This window comes from Coturnix japonica, chromosome 2 (assembly GCF_054131305.1).
Source record: "Coturnix japonica strain WE chromosome 2, WE-NBRP24, whole genome shotgun sequence".
NCBI lineage: Eukaryota > Metazoa > Chordata > Aves > Galliformes > Phasianidae > Coturnix > Coturnix japonica.
In genome coordinates, this window is record NC_140664.1 from 105919736 (window position 1) to 105937315 (window position 17580).

Sequence of the window (17580 nt, forward strand, 5' to 3'; positions counted from 1 at the left end):
GCTATCTCCAAGATTGCATTATGCATGTAAACTGTAAAAAGTCACTATACAAATCTGCTTTTGACATAGATATATTAGCTGAAAGATCATCTGGGTGGTTTAGCTACAGGACTACAAACATCTTTTCCTCACTTTGTTTTAATGGTGTGCTGTTTTCCTGCAGAAAAGCTATTTAAGGACAGTGTTTACAAAAAACTGTTTTATTTGCCTGTTTGTTTTTTCACTGTGGGCCAGCAGTATTTTCTATCTCTTAAAAAATTAGGCTCAATTCAATGCAGATTTCAGTCCAAAAATATTGGCCACAGTTGAAATACTGGCTTTTATCTTGCTGGGTCTCAGACTTTGGTTTTACGACTGCTTAACATGAATGACGAAGAGACTTTCATTAATTCTGTGGTAGGTTTAGGATTGCCTGTGATGTCACCAGCTTAATGGGATGCATTGAAGACCTTTGAGAAGTCCCTATATATTTCACAGTGTTTTTGTACTTCAATCATTGTGGTTTTGTCATGAGTCATTGCTAATATTAACTGACTTTATTAGTAAAAAGAATGTCAGAAGACAGAAGTTTAATTACAGCTTCCACACCAGCAAGAAAACAAAAGTCTACTTCAGTACATTTGTTTTTTTTTTTCAGTTAGGATTTGTGGGAGACAGTGTGTGATATTTCTGGTGGGCATTTCTAATTTGGCACTATATGGCTTTGCAGAACGTAACTTTAACTGTGGTGAATGGCATGATACATTTTAAATAACCCCTTCATAATACAGTTTCTTAGGGTGAGTATTAATTTTGTTAAATATGCGTGTTCATATGTACAAATTGTTTCAAGGAACTACAATTTATTTTATGAACTGAATAATAAACATGTAAGAGTTAGTGTTTAGAATTCTGTCCATACTCCTTGTCTACCATCAGTTAGATTGCGTTATTTTTACTTTCTGAATGAAAGAGCACTGCTCAATATTGCTTTTTCTCTTCTGCTTCTTCCAGAGACCTCATAGTAAATCCACACTTATGTACTCCTTCTGATGTGCTGCCTTGTTACCCTTTTGGTCTCTAGGAAAGAATTTGGAAAGTAAGGTTATTCTGTGAGGAAACCATGTCCTATGCCATGTAAAACAGTACAAGCCAGATAAGATTTATTGGGTACAAGGAGCATTAAAACTTCAATGGGTGGATTGTGTGATCTTTTGCACAGAATTTTGGGAATCTTTCTCACCTGCAGTGTGAGCACTGTCCTGTACTAAGCCTGATGTACTATATAATTTACTGCTATGTATGTAATTAACTGAAGTTCCTTGCAAAAATACTTATCTTAAGCAGTTGTGCTAATGCTCATAAAATGAACATATGCCCTTGTATACTTTGTTTTCTATGTGATAAGTCATTGACTAGTAAGCACTCCTTGAGACTGAGTATTTCAGAAATCTATTGAACAAGAATTGAATTTTTTACAATATTGATGTGGACATGTGCATATAAAATAAATCATAGTGACTTTAATAATACGTAATTATAATATATGGTGAAAAATCTTTTTTGCTTTATTTCCTTATTCATTTCTCACCATCTGATGATGTTGTCTTCAGATCACTGCCTCTTTTAGAAGCTCTCCCAAAACGATTCTTGAAATATTGTTCTTTGTAAATATTGCATTTGTGATTACAGGCCCCCATTTCTGAGACAGATCATGAGGAGTCTCACTGAAATCCTAAGAGGGAAGAATTCAAAAAGTGTTGGTTACAATCACTCTCTCCATTGTGTAATCAGTGCTGATGTGAATTCAAGCTAAAATTCAAATGAACATTTGCAGAAATGTTCCCCTATCTCACACATCTTATATAAATATGAAATACGTGTTATTTATATACATGATGTAAATAGCATCAGTTTCTTGGCTCTTTTAAAATGGCTTGAAGAAATGGAGTAATAGCTTCAGCTGATGAGGCTTTGCAACATGTAATTTACTATGAGCCCCATCACTTTTGAATGTGTTAGATTTTGTTTGATGTATTATTGAAAATGTAACTCCTTCATTTGAAATTCTTCTCAACTCACAAACAATGAGAACAGTTGCAATAAAAAAGACAGTGGGGAAAAGAGGTAGATTGAATGTTTGTCAGAATAGCTTGAATAGCCATGTGATAAACACCCTGGTAAAAGAGTATTTGGATATTCTACAACTCTCCTCATTAGATCTTCTTTCCCACGTTTTAAGTATTTTGTTTTTTGTCCTCTGTAAACTTCTAGAGGTGTGACCCCTCCCCCCCCCCTTCTTTTTTTTTTTTGCTTTTTTTTTTTTTTTTTTTTTTTGTTACCGTTGAACTATTAAAACTGCTAATCTATATGGAGAGTTAGAATGGCTTCTTTTTTTCTTCTCACCTGCCAGTGAAATCTCCATCATGGAGTTATCCTTTAAATATTCTCTATCGAGACTGAATTCTGGGGAACAGGAAAATGGAAGCTTGCACAGAGGAGGATGAATCTCCACTGCTTTTCTATTGTTTTTTCTTTCCAGGGATTAAAGAGGGAAAACTGACCTGAGTACTTTGAACTGATCTCTATGGGAGCCAATCTCGTTTTTATGACCACGGATTGAGAGAGAGAGAGAGAGAATACTTTAAGTCCCTTATCACTTTGTTGAACAAGGTCAGTACTATTCAGTTACTCCTTCAATAACAATTTTTTGGGGTTTGTTTGTTTGTTTTTGCTGGGGAATTCTTTGAAGGATGTGGAGATGGGCAATAGTGAGACACTAGCAAGACCGGCAAAGATACCGTTGATTTCAGGAGCAATAATAGCATTTTGCCCAGCAGACCAGAAGTCACTTGCAGTTATTTCACACTTATGTTTCCATTTGCTTGGTTTGTTCTTATTGCCTCTAACAGATATGAAGCTCCATTTGTTCCTCCGTGCTACAGTGTAGTAAATAATCTGGAAAAGCTAGCAGATTTTACACTACTGTGCTAATTCATTTCATGCTGTTATCATGAGCAACAGCTATGGCAAAAACCCTTAAAGGAACATTTGAAAAGAAATGAACACAAAGGAAGGTTAAGAGATAATGGTTTAAAGGGAGCTTAAGGAAAAAGTAATTTCTCTTTCAATACCTCGTTGATAGGCCGTTAACAACCTAGTAATGCATAGCAGGAGTATGGTTTTGTGAAGGATTACAGCTCTTCTTTTTGTTTTAATTTTATTTGTGGAACAAAACCAAGAATGGTGAGGGACAACCCCAAAGGAAAATCGAGTCTTTTTTTTTTCTTTTCTGTGAAAATAAACAAAACCTCAAAGCATATGTTGATTACAGACTGACAAGTTGTTTTTCTTTAATATAAGATTAAATACTCTCGTTTTCAGTCTTATTTAACAGTTTTAAAATAGGTAGAATGTCAAAGCAAAACATGTGAAGAGAGCTGTGTACAACATAAAAGCTTGTGAAATCAGTTTGTTGCCAGCCACAAAGATGACAAGTTCCAACTGAAGTCTGAAGTATGTTTTTTGAACCTGACTTTTCTAGCAAATGTGATTTAGTGTGATTGAGCAAAGACAAAATTCTTATTCACTTTCTGCACGTGCTCAAAATCTGCAAAGCATATTCCCATTAGATAATTTATTCTCTTTCTGGTCTCTGATTTGTTTCAGTCTTCTTCAGTGTCCTGTCATGAAAACCAATGTATTTGTATTGCATAACATCTAGTTAAACCAAGCTGTAATAATGTAAATAGCTGTAATAATAAATACCAACTCTCCACCCCAATATTTTTCTCAGCTGAAGAAAATGTTAGTCATTTTATTCTGTACAGTATGTGGGCATCTGTTCCAACACATGATTAAGTTAAAACAAATAGTTAAATTTAGGAAAAGAAATTAAACCTTGTATCTGCATACTGACTTGCAAACAGATATTCCAGTTGCTCCTAACAATTCCTTTCCTTTTCTTCTTTTATATAAAATTGGCTTAGAAGCATACAGTGTTCAAGAAGGCCTTAGGGATAAGATTTGACAACTATAATGCTTGATCTCTTGCCTTTAGTCCACTCAACTTATATCGAGCCTGGTCATTTTTGTATAACTGAAGTATAACTATCTGTCATTCCAACAAAAAAGTTTTACTACCATGTGTGTTTCAGAGAAAATCCCCTTGGAAATGTTATTTTCTCTTCATTCAGTTGATCTGGAAATACTGATGGCTGGAGATAGCTGTGACCTTCCTTAGCCTATGTTAATGTATTGATGGTTTGGAATATTTGTGAATAGTCTTCTAGCATTAAATTTTTAGCTTTTTCTACCTATAATTCAGTGTTTGCATTATTTCTCTTACATATTCTTTCTATGGAATACGGTAATAAATTTAAAAAGTGCACATGAATTGGCAAAATTCTCAGCTCACCCTTTCTCATGGGTCCAAAAAAAGATGCTCATAAGATTCTAATTTTTGTTCCTGGAAACTGATCCTTTAGCTTTGTATTTATGCTGTTAACAACCAGTAATGAATCTAAGCCTCTCTATGGAATACTTGATGCAACCTAAATATGCTCTATATTTAATAATGTTTCTGTACTTGGGTAGCTCTTACAGGGACAGAGAATGGAATACGTGTAGAAGTCACTGTGTATAAAAAGCAGGACAAAATGCAAACAAAGATTAACATACACTTCCATGGCATCATTGCATTCAGTGTCTAGTAAGCCATTTAAAAAGATAAAAATCAGGCAGATGAACACATGCTTTCACACAGATGTTGCCAATCTATACAAAAATCCATCAAAATGTGAGTTTGCACCTGCATCCTGAAGCAATTTCTTTAGGCCAAGTCCATCTTGAGAAATCCACAAGAGTAGACAAGTTAGCTCAGTAGGGCTTTTCTATTTTTTTCTGGTCATTATTAATTTAAATAAAGATTTGCCTGAGATGGAGTAGAGAGCAGCAGGAATGACTAGTAATAAGTTAAATGATTGGACTACATATGCCTTTTCCTGCAGATCCCATAATATTCTGATAATTCTGCAGATGTAAAAGAGAGGATTTTTATAAGGAGGAAGATGACAGGCAAGGGGAATGGGATTTCCAAAGAGGATTTGGCACCACTTTGGTTCTTAGATGAAGGTCAAATGTTCAGAACAGCCTAGCCTCGAGCAATTAAAACCATGACACTTGTGCACAGAATTTTGAAAGAAGTCTCTATCTCATATGCAGTGTCTGTGCTGATAATCTAATTTGTTTTGGTGGCAGAATGGAAGCTAAGCTCTTCTGAACACCTGACTACATCTGAAAGAGGTCCTGTTGATGCATACTGAATATTGATTTGGAATGGTCAGAAAATTGGAAATTGTGTGGGTGTTTGATAGATTTAAACTTAGCTTTAAAAAAAAAAAAAAGTACAGAACTAAGAGATGATTGAATGCCTTTTCAGTGCAGGCTTCTGGAAATCAGAACCATAACATTCACTGAGTGCATTATTTTCTTCAAATGGGGGACAAATAGAGCAGCATTTAACTGCTGGTTATCATTTTATTTTGGAAAACTGTGTATAATTTAAATACTTTTTAAAACATTTTTTATTAATATGAGTGAAATCCAACCCTACTAATGCATTGGGAATTCTGCCTTTAATTTTAGAATGTGCTTTGATGCTTTGTAATGTCACTTTATGAACTCTCGTATAATATGGTATAAAACTGGGCTGTTTGTTCAGATAAATGGAAAACAGTACTGCATTCCTATTTCATCGTATTCATTAGCTGGAATATAACAGCAAATCGTGCTGCTAAGTTTGCTGGTATTACTTGAAGAATCGTACGAAATAGAGAATGAATTTACTTGTCTTTAAAATAGGTGTGGGCAAGCTTCCAAGCTACAGATATTTTCTCCTGCTGACTGACACCAAGCAGGAAGATAGGACCTTTTTGGTTCTTGTTTTCTCACTTGTGGCTGTCTCAATTTATTTATTTATTTTTTCTCCTTGAAAATTTTGGCACATATTTAGTTTGCCATTATGAATTTTGACACATAGATTTGAATATGGCTTGTGTCTCCCTATGGGCACTGGCTGCAGCATATGGAGAAGTTAGAAGATGGGCTAGAAATACAAATTTAGTGAGTAAAATCCTTATTTCCACAGCATTCACAAATTAGCCCTCCTAATTTTCTCATTCTTTCACTGTGTGAAGTGACCAGAAATGCTAATATCACATGATTTGCCTGAGTCACAGTGAGTTGTCTTAATCTAGTTAGTATGGATTTTCAGACCATTTCAACTTCACAGGCATTTAAACAATATTAGAATGTTGTAATTACAAAAGGTATCAGTGATTCTGAATCACAGCTCCTAGATTTATCTTTATGGCTATAGTAAAAATGATCCTGCCTATACACACAGTGTTAGTATTTTGAGACCTGAGCTCTTTCTTTTAACTCACTTTCTAAATAACAGAATGGCAATCCTTAATTCCTGTTTAGAAAGAAGTGTTTTTTGTTGTTTTTTTTTTTTTTTTCAATTATCTATGTTATAAAAGAAGTCGTCCAGAACTGAAATTAGGCCCATATGATTTTTTTAGCCTCCTTTTTTCTTTTCTTTACACTGAAATAATATTTGCCAGGCTATTTTTTTTTTTCTTCTGTCTTAATTTAAAACAATCAAATCCTGAAAAATCAAATCATATTCTGTGAACCTTAATTAAATTGTTTTTCATTAATCCATAAACTCTGGCTGTGCATACCTCATTATAATGCAGAAAACACTTGGCTTAAAGTAAACAGAATTCTTAGCATGAATTTTACCAGAAGGAAAGAAGAGAGATTAAAAAATATATTTTAAGGTTTTTGTGTAAAAGATTTTAAAATGTTGTTCTTCAAACTAATGAAAACTAAATTAAGGTTTTAGAGCATTTTATTAAAAAGGGGGGGGGGGGGGGGGGGGGCATTTCTTGTCTGTTATTTATGCTAATGGAAAAATATTCTGGAAATAGAAGAAACAACAAATGTACTATAAGGCATACCATCTGGATTGAACTTTTTTCTTCTAAACACAACCCTGTCAAATACAGTTTTAATCTCATTAAGAAATTGAATATAATGATGAGCAAAATGTGTACATGCGTATAAATAAGACTTTTTTTTTATGTACTAAGGTTTTGTTTGTTCTTTTATGGAGGAAAGTATATCTGACACAATAGGCAAGTGCCTGCTGTGGAAGTGTACAAGTGATACAGAAATAGGCCATAGACAAAATCAGATAGTAAACTGTGGATAGGCAGGAGATGGAACAAATATTGACTTAAGCATGTGTGTGTTTTCTTTTGGAAATAGTAGCTTGATTAGAACTAGGTGCTGACAGGAAGGACCTGAGTGGGGAAAAACTGCAGCCAGACTGAAGCAGTTAGTGAAATACAATTGTAAAGACCTTGATACATCTAGGACTATTTTGGCAGAAATTGCAAGATTTGGATCTGATATAGATAGATGAATGCAGAGATTATTCATAGATCCTGTTTAAAACAGAATTGATTTGTACCCACTTTTTTTCTGTGGCACATCACAAAATGTGAAGGCAATCTACATTTTTTTTCAGAACAACTAAAGCCCAAATCAAACATCTTGGTTATACAGATTATGTTGAAGATTGAAGCATTTTTGCATTTAATGTTATTTCACTTTGTTCCTAGTAGTTAAGTAAACAGCTTTTTGTTTTTATAATAGTAGCATTTATGTTTGTTTTACTTACATATAAGAACAGAATCTTTGCAGATAATCCTTTCCGAATGGATTCAGATTTTATTTTTTAATGCTCTATTCAACACATCCTGATGTATGCGTGAACAATTCTTTGTAATATAAGAATATGCATACTCTGTTCACCTGAAATCCTCTCCCCTTATGCATAAAATAGGAAGAAGAGATTAAGCTAGCTGTCAGCTGTGTATATTATATAGCACAGAATCTGAATGCAGAAGGAAATTGCTATACATTTTCTGAAGGCTCAAGTTATGGGTGAATAATAAAATTTAATTAGAAGTTTACGTGTTATTAGACAATTTTTCTATTGGTCTTTGCAATATGTATTCAGTTATACAAATATATAGACATATATATACACACATAATACACATGATTGTTTAATAAATGGACTAGTCCACAAAGTATACAAGTGGGACACACATTCATTTACCATGATCTTTATTAAGCCTTCCTATCCTAAGGAAACTGCTAAATAGGTCACAGTATAAAAATAGTATAAGGCAACCTAAGGACTAGATTCTGTGCTCAAAGTGTGTCTTGAATAAATCCTACCTGACTTGATTTCAGTAGTTTAAAACTACATTAAACTGCTTTGTTGTTGATGAACACGTATGTACTGTGGACAAGATACTAATTCCTCCAAAGTCTTAACACCAAGGAGTAGCCTATATTATAATCAAACTGATGAACAACTGTAGAAGTTGGATGGTTGTGGTCAATGAATCTATGTACTGGTGAAAGTTGGTCATGAGAGGTATCCCCCAGGGGTTCATCTTGGGACCAGTACTCCTCAACATGTTTTTCAATAACATGGATAATTAAATGGAGTGTACCTTCAGCAAGTTTGAAAGCTGACATAAAAGGAAGGGATGTCATCCAGAGGGACTCTGACAGGCTTGAAAAGGGGGCCCATGTGTTCAGAATGAGGTTTAACAGGACCAAGTGCAATGTGTTCAGTTGGGTTGGGGCAACCCTCACATGGACTGACCTGGAGAAGAACACCATGAGAGCATGCCTACAGAGGATTTGAGGGTCCTGGAGAATGAAGAGCTGAACATGTCAGCAGTGTACTCTTGTAGCCCAGAACACTAACTGTGCTGGTATGTTGAGAGAAGGGACTGCTCCCCTTATGAGGTCCTATCCAGAGTAATGTGTCCAGATCTGGGAACACACACACAAAAATAAAGGTCATGTAGCTATTGGCGTGGATTTGGAGGAGGGCCACAAGAATGATCAAAGGGCTGGAGCACCTCTCACATAAGGAAAGGTTGAGGGAGCAGAGTTTGTCCAGTTTGGAGAAGAGAAGGCAGAGGACACCTCATTGTGGGCTTCCTGCACTTGAGAGCTTATAAGCAGGAGGACTTTTCATACAGGCAGATAGACAGGACAAGGGGAGTGGCTTTAATTTAAAAAAAAAGAGAGTTTTAGGTTAAATGCTAGTCAGAAATTCTTTATTCAGAGGGCAGTGAAGCACTAGAACAGACTGCCTAGAGGAGCTGTGGGTGCCCCATCCCTGTGGGTGTTTAAGGCCAGGCTGGATGGGGTCCTGGGCAGCCTTGTCTAGTGAATGGCAACTCTACCTGTGGTTGGAGGGTTGGAACTAGGTGAACTTTATGATCCCTTTCAGGCTATTCTGTAATTCTATGAAGTTGCTCGTTTCTTCAGTCTAAAGGCTGACATGCTGCAAGTACTCCTTGTTCACATTAGGCAGCTATGTCCTGGAGCATAACCCTTCAGGAGTACTTGTTAATCAAGTTGTAATTCTTACATAATAGGTCAATATTGCAACAACAAAAGCATGGCTTTTGCTGTCTTTTAGTGTGCAGCTAATACCTTCTTCAAGTTTCAGTGCAAGTTTGATTACTTCTTAAATAATTCATTAATATAACAGAAAATTAAGCCAAAGGTTTTTGTCTTAGTGATATTTGACAGCTGGAGAAATGCCAGAGTTTAGCAACTGCTGCACAGAAGTAGTTGTGAATATAAGTTTAATATTAGTAAAGAAATAAATTGATTTTTGACCAAAAAAAAATCTTTCATAAATCATTTGGTTGGAGCAGCTGAAGCAAAATATTCTCACATAGTTTTTCCAAAATATCGTCTATTATTTTGAAAACTTTTCTCCTTAGAAAAGCAAGGTACTCAAGTCTTCTACATATACCTTTAGATTAGGAAAAGAAGTCCTCTGTCAGATTAATCTAATTTCTTCAAACACCTGCCTGGCTACAGAGCCATATGAAAACCCTTGGGGACAGCATTTGCTTTTCCTTCACTGGACGTGAATACTGTCTGTTGGAGGATGCCTGCACCATACTTTATTGCTATTGCATAAGTATTTGTAATCATAAAATTTTCAATCTTAATTTTATGCAACATCACAAAATTTGACTTAAAGTTATTAGTGCATAACAGTTAAGAATCCAGTCTACCTCACATCTTATAAGGTATGTGTAGCTGAGGAATCCCTCTCAGCAATGACATTAATGCAAATACATAACTTTAAATGAGTGATAAAAACTTTTTGCTATTAATCCCAGAATTTGTGAGGAGTCAATGAAGGCAGTAAAAGTGTGCATGTCTAACTATGCAAAGCATTCTGGATATGTCTAGGAAGAGAAGCAAAATTATCATTACATAAGAAATACCCAAATGTCTGAGAGATTTTTATGATGGGGAAGAATACTGAAGAATGTGATACTTAGAATAAGTTTCTTTTATTTTATGATTAAAAAAACCCTCCCTGGTGTCTGCCTTCATTTATCCCTTTATTCTCTTAGTGTGTGTTTTAATGGGCTCTTTGTTGCGGCAATGCTGGTTGATTTAAATTCTCAATTTGTAGGTCTCCTTGAACATATTTATTCAGGAGATGGGACTTGCACAGAACAATACACTTGTATGAGGCAATCCCATCACATCAGCCTTCATTATCATTTCTCTAACTGGGAAACATGTCAGTGACTGCTGTAGTTCCCCTGCACCTACAAAAGAGCTTTGATTACTATGTGCTGGTCTTTGGTACTCTGTTGGCCTTAGCTTCACCATGATGTCTGAATTAGATGAGCATCCAAAATGCAGCAACTGCAACTCTTTTCCACTAACACAATGGAGTATTCTGAGTACAGGAGATGAGATCTTTCTTCCCATGAGCATGAAATACAAGTGTTTGTATTTTTTTTTTTTTTTTTAACACTGAAAACTTTGGTTTCCACTTCAAGTTTCTGACTTGGTGCACGTGATGCAGCCTACTGCACTGGTCATCCTGGTAAAATAGGATGCAGCGTCCAAATTAATTTTCTATTTCATACAGATGGATGATGCGGCTCTCATTTCTCTCTATGCCATTTTGTGTGTCTTCAAATCTATCACAAGTAATTTTTCTTATGTGAAAGCTAATTAACATGTTGGGAGCAGACTGCCTGCATTGTCTTGATATTTTTAAGCAACCAGATGTTGTAATTACTCTGCATGCAGTTATTTTTGCCTATAGGTTGTCAGAGAGCACTCCCCATCACTTTAATTAATATCAAAAAGTTCATTTAAATAGTTAAAGATGAGGCAAATTTGTTTAGGAGTCTTTGAACGTAATAGGAAGAAGAATCTGTTTTGAGGATAAAAAAACAAAAACAGCAAAGATCTTAATTCCTTAATTAGTGCCAGAATAGGTATTCCTTTTCTTCCTAGTGTTATGGTTCTTTGCTTTAAATTCTCCTATGTTTCATTCCATTCCATTTATTTAATTTTTTTCATACTGGTATTCAGTGTTACTTTACTGCAAAATAGATCTTGATCTTCAATAATTAAATTCCTGATGAAGTCTGTATTTATTGGTCCTTGCTCTCTATACCATTGTCTACCGTAATTAGATTGTTAGAGATGCCTCATTTCTTCTGATTTTTTTTCCCAATAAGCCAAACAAACTGGATTGCTGTTAAGAAAGAAAGAAGATGCTTCTTGTTAATTTCCTTTTAGAAGCAATAAGAGTTCTCCCAGATCAGCTTAAAAAAAGATCAGTATGCGGGAGCAAAAGAGGAACAAATCATCAAAATATAAGCCATCTATAAGGAGTCAGTTAAATCAGCAGGCTTTTCTTCTAGCCATTCCTAGTTACTTTTTCCAAGGAAGATTTACTTTTGAGTATGCCAGCCTGACAGTATTTTTATTATTCCTATACACTATAGTCCCTGCGGTGCAACACACCACCGGTTTGACAAGAAACATTATTTAAATAAGACTTTTATCAGTTTTTCTGACACCCATACACATTGCTTCATAGAATGTCAGAAAAGACATTCTAGGTCATCACATTTTAATCATTGGTCTTGGCTATAGTGAGTTTGAAATAAGTAAACACAAATTTTCTGATGAGAGATATTGAAGAAAGATAAGTAAAAGAACTCAGTGGAACATCATCAGTTAAAACACTAGGCTTGTGCAACAAGAGTGCTTGATTGGAGGATGGTACTCAATATGAATCTAATAATAAGACTGTAGTCTTAATTCATGTAAATTCAATATTTAATATATGATATTTGTGCATGCCTTTTTGTCTCATCATTGCATGCTATTCAAAATATTTTTTTCCCTATGTTTGTCTAAGTTATTTTCAGTTGCGTAGTGACAGTTACAATAATCTTCTGTCTTAACTTTCAGCTCTGCATGTGGTACGTTCCACCACTGTGACTGAACTTCCCCCTGCACTTATACTAGTCATGGTGGATCAGTAATAAATAACAGTATCAGCAACCTTTGAGTACTATGTAAAATGTTGGTTACTGTCACGGAAACATAATGAAAAGGATGCCTTTTTTACATTCTTTCTCTGAGACTGTGAAAATGTGTACCATTAGTGTAACACAGGAAATAAAGAAAAAGGCAGTTTGGCAAGCTGAGCCAACTCTGGGAGCCATTAGCAATCCAGGTGTGAATAACAGGAAGAAATATGTGCCAGCTGAAAAAGATAGGATCCCATGTCTTGTTTTGGGTAATTGGTTATTTGTTTTTCTAAGATTTTAAATGAAGGAGCTAAAAACTTATTTGTTTCCTTTATAGTCAGACTTTTCTCAGATGAGTAGCATCTCAGTACCCATGATACACTGAGATTGTTAAAGGAATAGTGGGAAAGTGGTTCCAAGAACAGCCTCCACTTTGGGGAGGTTCATCTTAATCATTAAGATGAGTAAAATAAAGTGTTTCCGTTTGTTTGTTTGTTTACAATACACCAGAGGTTCCCAAACTGTGGTTGCTAGTGGTCTGTGAACTAAGCACCTAATACTTAGGGTGTCAGCTGCTAAGTTAGAGAAGATGGTAGTGTAAGATCTGATGACATACTGATGACATAGCTGACTGCGCACAAAACAACATGCTTACTGCTGTGTATGGGGAAAAATGTGGGGCAGAGTAATAATGCAGCAGGAAATAACAGTTGAGGACAGAGCAGCCCAAGGAAGCAGATGGCATGAAGAACCATCTTTAAAATGTGATAAAGCATCAGAAACCAGGGCTGAAAAGATGGAGAGATGGGCTAAAAAGATCAGAATACGTGCAGATTTTTCAGGCAAAGTAAGTTATCCAGTTAAGACAGGAATGATGAGAGGAGCCAGAGGCAAAGATCATAAACAGTTTGAGTGGGCTGTGTTGCCAAGATGCTTTTTGCCAGGTCTCAGTACAGTTGTACAAAGTGGAAATTAGAAAGAAAAGGACTTTCATCCCAGCTTCAGTCTCATCTGTTACTTACTCATGCTGAGTCATCATTCAGCTCATTTTACCTCCTGAACTAACACAAGATGAATAGTAATTAAAAGGCTGGATGGGTTCGCTTTTATGGTATCATGTAATACCAATATACAGAAACACAACTCTCTATAGAGCATTTTATGTGCTTCAGTTTCATTAAATTTTTTTTATTTTTATTTTTATTTTTTTTTTCCATGAAAGAGTGCCATCTAGAAAGCAGCCAGCTGGATACCCTCAGTATCCCCAAATCCAAAGTACTCTGACCTGCTGCTAAAGAGTTGAGCAGGGATGGTAGATGCAAACAGGAGTGTTTGAAATCCACCTCAGTCCTGAGCAAGCTTTCTGTCTTTATAAAGCAGTTTTGTTGAATTGGCAATCATCAAACTACAATAAGCAGTCTCACATCCTCTAAAATCACACATCAAATTTAGAAGCAGTTCTACATTTTTGCAGTTCCTACTGGGTTTAAGTTGCTGTCAGTCAAAATGCTCCTGGACTTCAATTAATTAGTGCCACTGCTGGCAGCCAGCATTGACTGAAGTGAAAACCCAAGCTACTGTAATGCATTGCTCGAGTGTGTTCTGAGGATGATGAGATTATTTATCTTCTGCTAAACTAACAATCCAGTTGAGTGCAATTTGATCAGTTTGGATGGTACCTCACTAACAATAAAAATCCTACATCTCTTATAAAACATGGTGCTCTGAGTGGTGACTGCCCTGTATCTTATTCACAGTATCGTATTGATTTCAGAGATTGAGATGACTGTTTTGGATGAACAAAAAAAAAATGCTCTTATCTAATATTTATACTGCGGAAGGCAGATAGATGAATGAGCATCACATATAGAGCACAGCTTATTTCTCTGTTGGGAAAGCAGACTAGCATGGAAAACCTTGTATTGCATTGCTTTTTCCCATATTACTTTCTTGCCTTCTCTTTATCATTAATGATTTTCTTATTATTTTTTTTTTATCAGTATTTACATTACTGTGTGTATGTCTTGGTAGGTGTTACTGCTGATTTACAAAGAAATATTTTATAATGTAACCGTTCTGATGGTTTAGAAATTAAAAACTAAAAAAAGGGATTGGGGAAAGTAGACAAAATAGATTTCTTTGCTTGTCCATTATCATTGTAATAAGGCAGTAGCTAGAAATCCTAGTTTGCTGGGGCTTGAACAGTTTTGATAGAGGTAAAAGAAGCACTTTGAGTTTTTTCCAATTTTTTTTTTTTTTTTTTTTTTAATGTGTGGAGACTGATGTGATACATATTCAGTCACAAAAACTGCCTGGTCCAAGTATCAGCAGGAGAAACAAGATTACTCACTGTGTATTTTCTCAAAGCTGTTCTGCTCTGTCATTTGAGTGTGCCACAGCTAGCAGTCACATCTACACAGATTCCCATTATGTTTTCAGTAGGTTTTAGAAAAAAATAAAAAAATAAAAAAACAAACAAAAAAACTACAAAATATGAGATAAAGGAATGTTCACTTTGAGATTCCTCACTTACAATCCATTTGATATAGTGTCAGTGACAACTGCCAATGAATTCCCCTCTGCATTTCAGTTGAATATGATGTATATTTCTCTTTTACCCAGTATGAAACTGTCGTTGTTGCTAGACAGTTGTAAATAACTTCTTTGGTCCAAATGGGAGGCAGCTGTCTTGGCTGGTGGGTAAAGGGTTTGTTATATAAAGCAAATTTGATCCCAGTGGTGTTGAAAGATATCGGTGTCAAATTCGGGTCAGAAATCTCAAAAAGAGAAATTGAGGGAGACCTGAAACCTTCTGGTGGCTTTCCACTACAGAAAGTAGGCCTACAAGAAAGCTGGAGAAGAGCTCTTTGTCAGGGAGTGCAGTGAGAGGAGGAGGGGCAATATCTTTAAAATAAGAGAGTAGGTTTAGATTAGACATCAGAAAGATACTCTTCACTATGAGGGTGATGAATTGTGGGAGTAGGTTGCCCAGAGAAATTACAGATGTCCCATCTCCAGAAGTGTTTAAGACTAGATTGGACAATGCTTTGGACATCCTGATCTAGTGGGAGATGTCTCTGTACATAGCAGGAGGTTGGAACTAGGTGGTCTTTCAGGTCCTTTCCAACCCAAAGCATTCTATGATTCTATGCTTGGTTCCAATCTGTAGTTTCCTTTTTGTCCTTTTCTCCAATGAACATGGAACATTGTGTGCCCCGGTGGCGCAAATGGTAGGAATTCTGCATTGCAACACAGGAGGGCCTGGGTTCGAATCCCCCCTGTGGCGCAAGTGGTAGAAGTGCCGCTCTGCTACACAGAGGCTCGAATCCCAGTGGGTTGGACTTGATGATCTCTAAGGTCCCTTCCAACCCGCACGAGACTATGATACTATGATACTATGATACTATGATACTATGATACTATGATACTATGATGACCTTCAGTACCTCAGATGCCATAGTCCTTGGTGATCTCTGGAAAGAGATGTTATGTCCTGTATTGATGCACTGCAGACTTCCCTATGGTGGACCATACACAATCTGTGACCTTGTGGTCTCCATAGGGCTGTAAGTCTGGAGAGCAGATTACCAGGTATCATGTCTGACATGGTGTTTTTTTTTGCCTATGAACCTTCACCACCTGCCTCTTCTCTGTGCTATGCATTTTTTGTTTTTTAAAGTGGTCTATGGAAAAGTTAGCATACCTGTCTCCTTGCCCTCAGTGAGATTTGTATCTAGTCTTTCAGCATTCTCTTCAGTAATGCAGTTCACATTTTATGGTTTTGGTTCTCTCATATTGTAGATTTTGTTTTATTTTTCTGTAGATTTTCCCCGGAGCCAAAACAGAAGGAAGGGGAAATCTCTGCTGTAAAAGTCTCATATTTATGAGGTTTATGATGACAAGCAGGAGGAAGGTCCTTAAAAAACAGCTCCATTTGTTTTTAAACTTTCGTTCACATTTTAAAATGATCTGTGGAACACAGTTTTGTGTCTGTAAAATAAACTAAAAATATCTTGTGATGTTGTTATTAATAAAGCAGGTGGCTCATCTTTCAAAATCCCATTTTAGCCAGGCTGTGATTTTCAATGAAACCTGACATGTTCATTTTTGCCAGACTTAGCAGCCCCCAAGGCTTGTTGAAAGTCATCTGAAAAAAACCTTCTTAATAGATCAGTTTTCTTTGCCGAAGCTGTAGCATCCCCTGTATTTATAGAGATTTGGTTCCTTTGAATCTGTATTAGCTGAGCAGCAAGCTAACTCCAGTGATATATATTAACAAAGTAGGCTAGTTATACAACATTAAAGAACTATATATCCTGGAAAATATTTAGTGAGCTCCTCTATACATTGACAACTATATTTTCATTTTTCCATGTATTGTAGAGATTAATCCTCAGGAATTTATTGACATAATTGATGTCAGTTGGGTAATTGGGGTCAGACTTGCAAATATATTAATTGTCATTGCAAATGACAGAGAGCACTGGGACATATCCAGATCTAGTCTTAATCCATTGACTTCTCGGAGCTTGTAGAAGATTTTGTATGTTAATCACATGATTTTTATTTTTTTTTCAAAGATGCCTTCTAGTCTCTTTTTCCTCTTTTTATGTATTTAAAGAAAAAAAATACAACAACAGCAGTCTGCTAACTGCTCATAGAGATACTCTGCATAACAGAGTGGATAATCAGCCTTATTTTCTGAATAAGCTGTGCTGTTTACTTATAACAGTGTGAGCAGAATAACAATGATGTAAGAAACTAGAGATGTTGCTTTTGTTGTCTTGCTTTGACAGAATAGGGAAAGGAAACTTTTCTTTCTGCCCAGCTATGTTTTTTATCATCAAAAATTTGTGTGGATCTTTCTTTGTTCTTACCTCTCACCCATTTTATTTTTGCAAGTTTAACACTTTAAAAAACTTACACCAGCTTGTAACATACTTATCTCACTACAGACTTCTTCAAAATTCCATGAATTAAGTTGGAACTTGTATCTTTTCCCTATGCGCTGCTCAAACAGAAGCTTTCATGTTGAATAGAGCACTAGTATCTGCAGGAGGGCCTGATCACTTTCCCTACATCATTTCATATTGGTGGTACAGTTTGAAGGGACAAGAAAAGAGAG

The 17580-nt window shown here is 35.9% G+C and overlaps 1 long non-coding RNA gene across 1 annotated transcript in view; it reads left to right on the top strand.

Annotated features, from left to right (window-relative positions):
- Positions 1-2521: 2521 nt before the first annotated feature.
- Positions 2522-17580, top strand: part of LOC107309262 (uncharacterized) — a 31220-nt gene continuing 16161 nt past the window's right edge. The window contains exon 1 of the long non-coding RNA XR_014942963.1: positions 2522-2652. This is a non-coding gene — a long non-coding RNA (uncharacterized LOC107309262). The remainder of the gene's footprint in view (positions 2653-17580) is intronic.